This window comes from Nyctereutes procyonoides, unplaced genomic scaffold (assembly GCF_905146905.1).
Source record: "Nyctereutes procyonoides isolate TBG_1078 unplaced genomic scaffold, NYPRO_anot_genome, whole genome shotgun sequence".
Taxonomy (NCBI): Eukaryota; Metazoa; Chordata; class Mammalia; order Carnivora; family Canidae; genus Nyctereutes; species Nyctereutes procyonoides.
In genome coordinates, this window is record NW_026575125.1 from 80,498,002 (window position 1) to 80,501,894 (window position 3,893).

Consider the following 3,893-nt stretch of genomic DNA (forward strand, 5'->3'; position numbering starts at 1 on the left):
TTTGATATCTTTAGCCATGGCCTCTGCCCTATGGATCCTCAGATGCTGCTGCTTATTTAAAAAAATCAAGTCTCATGCTCTGGGTAAAAGGCTTCACACCTATTAGACATGTTATACACTTCAATGGGTCAGGGGTGGTGGTGTTATTTCTTCTTCTTTTCCCCATATGTAACACATTCAACTCAAATTCAAATATGAGCAGGCCATTGGTTTTAGGGGCTGTGGATACAAATTGATAGTTGTTAAAATTAGAAAGGCTGGCAATCTTGCCTAAGCTTTGAATTCTATGTTGCTAGAATCTAAAACTCCTTTGTTTTCTCTTATTAATACTACCTCAATTGTTGTGGATGCTTTTCACCCTCCCTGATAATATGAACTCCAGGGGGGTGGTCTGTAGACTTTTTGCCTACTCCATAAGCATGGCAGCTAGGTGGCTTTTGGTAGTACAGCCAGAGCTTAACTTTAGAGAGAAGTACACTCCCTGCAAGTTGCTAGAGAAATTCAAAGGATTATCTCCTTTCATTTTGGGCTGAGGCTCTACATGGATCCTCTTCTTTTAGAGACACTATTGGGAGCCAACTTGTTCAACAACCATAATGCACCACATTTTTTTGTTGCCCTGGTAATAAGAGCTTCTGTTCAGTATTTTGTAGAAAAAAAAAGTTTTTTACAACAAATATTTAAATTACATACATAAATATACAAGTGACATGTAATTTTATACAAAAGTTTTAGAAGCACATAAGAAGTTGTCTTGTTGAGCTAGGAATTATTGAGGATAGTGGGGATCTTGAAGTTGAGACTACATGACTATCTGTAAGGGGCATTGTAGTTGAGATTTCCACATGGAGTTGGAAGCTAGTCTAGCTAATCTCTAAGGTTCTTCCAACTCTAAGGTTTCATGTTCAAAAACCAATCCTCAAAGGGTGTATACCTCATGTTATATGACCCAGAGCTGAAATCTTAGGCTCTGGGGAACCTCTGCATATGTTTCAAATGTCTGGTATTCTCGGCATCCCTGGTACACATTCTGAACTCTGGGATAGTGTTAAAAGAATTTCAGGACTCTGCAAATACACTATTCCTAGGTAGGCTACATCTTCATATTCCCCACTGTCCTTAGTATACTCACACACATAGTAGGAATAGAATGAATGCTGATTGTATCTGAATTTTCAGATCTAAAAATGTACCAGAATACCTACTTTCTGCCATCCCTGAAATTCATGATGGCATGGTAATGACACTCTGGCCAGGTCATATTCACTGGCCTGGGCAATTTACCCCTCTATCATGGCATTCTTTAGGGTGGCATGAACCCAGCATCATACAGAGGAAGAAGTCATGAAGGAAATCATATCATGTGCTTCCACTCAACCTCTCTTCATATTTGTAAACCTACTTAGAGTAAAATAAGATTCCCATGTACATTGGAGATAACATTCCATTTAGGAAATAAAATTAAAAGAAAATATGTTGAATTAAGGAGGCGTAGTCCAATTACTTCACACTAGAGATAACTGTAGATGTTATGAGATTAACTTTTTTGTTTTAAAATCTCAATAGTTTTAGTGCTTATGAAGCTAATTACTTCTCCCTCACTATCTATTTTCCCTTGTGCAAAGAGACCCAGACTATTTTAAATTCACAATGCCACAGAGAAAACTCTGTCTGAAATTCATTATTGATTTTTTATTCAGTTTCTAGGACATTGAGTTCTTTCCAGCTAAGCTCCTAGGTTACACCACTTACCAGTAAACATAGTGATAACTTGAGTTGTTTCAGATGGAATATGGTTTGGTGGAAAGGTAGGTAGAACAAGGATGAAACAGATGAATGGCCAGTGAATGGAAGACTAGTTAGCACTGGAGAGAATGGCTCACTAGGTAGATGATGCTGATAGATTAGTGTTGGCATCTTAGAAAGGTCACCCTTTCCCTGCCTGAATTCTGTATCTACTGTCAAATAAGACAAAATAATGAGCTTTTGTTACTGAGAAGAGATAGGCTGGAAGATGTGGCCAATGATACTGGTCAAGAGCATTTTCCGATATTGAATTCCAGAAATAACAGAGATCTCTCCTCCCAGAGGCAGGCAATGCTGTATATGATCAGGCCGCTGCCCATGGGGTGTGTGGAGAGTCCTTTTATAGGAGCAAAAGAAGAACAAAATAGGATGTAGCTCATTTTCAGGAAGAAGAGAGGAGTCTAATCAACTCCAGTTGTTGTTTGCAAACCCATTAACTGTGTCACTCCACCTCTCATGAAAAGGAGTAGTAAAAGATGGAGAGAGGGCGTTCCCGTCGCTCGGCCAGAATTCTAAGGCTTTCTGCAGAGATTTGAAAAATGGCAACAAATGAAAGTATCAGCATCTTTAGTTCAGCATCCTTGGCTGTGGAGTATGTAGATTCACTTTTACTGAGAACCCTCTACAAGAACCATTTTAAAATGCTTGGAACTGGGCAGCCCAGGTGGCTCAGCAGTTTAGCACCTGCCTTCAGCCCAGGGCCTGATCCTGGAGACCTGGGATCGAGTCCCACGTCAGGCTCCTTGCATGGAGCCTGCTTCTCTCTCTGCCTCTCTCTCTGTGTCTCTCATGAATAAATAGATAAAATCTTTTTAAAAAATGATTGGAACTATATGTTGAATAATTATACAAAGTTCCAGATTGCAACATGGGGATCCTTGATAGTTCACGAAGTTCTTTATTTCTTGTTCTGTTTACCTGGATTTTTGTTTCAATTTATACCTTTCATGAAAAAGTATAAAATTCAAAATGATAAACCAGAAACATGGGAAAACCAATGGAAATGTTTTAAAGTACTTCTCTTTAATCACTTTTGTATCCAGCTTCCTTTGATCTGTGGAACTTATTATTTTACAGAGTATTTTAATATACCTTATGATTGGGAAAGAATGCCAAGATGGTATATGCTTTTAGCAAGATGTTTGGCTGTGCGGTGATTGAGGATACCTGGCACTATTTCCTGCATAGGCTCTTGCATCACAAAAGAATATATAAATATATTCATAAAGTTCATCATGAGTTTCAGGCTGCATTTGGAATGGAAGCTGAATATGCACATCCTTTGGAAACTCTGATTCTTGGAACTGGATTTTTCATTGGAATCATGCTTTTATGTGATCATGTCATTCTCCTTTGGGCATGGGTGACCATTCGCTTGATAGAAACTATTGATGTCCATAGTGGCTATGACATTCCCCTGAACCCTTTAAATCTGATCTCTCTCTTTTTTTAATTTTTATTTATTTATGATACACACAGAGAGAGGGGCAGAGACATAGGCAGAGGGAGAAGCAGGCTCCATGCACCGGGAGCCCGATGTGGGACTCGATCCCGGGTCTCCAGGATCGCGTCCCTGGGCCAAAGGCAGGCGCCAAACCGCTGCGCCACCCAGGGATCCCAATCTGATCTCTTTCTATGCTGGTTCTCAGCATCATGATTTCCACCACATGAACTTCATCGGAAACTATGCTTCCACATTTACATGGTGGGATAGAATTTTTGGAACAGACTCTCAATTTACTGCCTATAATGAAAAGATGAAGAAGATTGAGAAAAAGATGCAATAAATATCTCATCTCCACCATCCTGAAAGCACACACCTTCCTGAATTGAAGCGAATAGCTAACATTGCTTCTGCGGAGCAGAAATAAACATGTGTTTTGGCTGCTAAGTGATAGAAAGAACATTACCAACCTTTAATTATCTTCCTAGCGGGAACTTTTTCTACTTTACATAAAAGTTCTGTACGTGTAGAAATAAGTAAATCTATAACGAAGTATGATTTTCATGAGGCGGTTGTAAAGGCCGTGTTGCTAACCTTACAGAAAGGTTCTAAGTAATGGAAAAAGTATCACTCTGTCTTTCCC

At 39.3% G+C, this 3,893-nt stretch overlaps 1 pseudogene; it reads left to right on the forward strand.

Annotated features, from left to right (window-relative positions):
• Positions 1-2,306: 2,306 nt before the first annotated feature.
• Positions 2,307-3,593, forward strand: LOC129518672 (methylsterol monooxygenase 1-like; annotated as a pseudogene).
• The last annotated feature ends 300 nt before the right edge of the window (positions 3,594-3,893 follow it).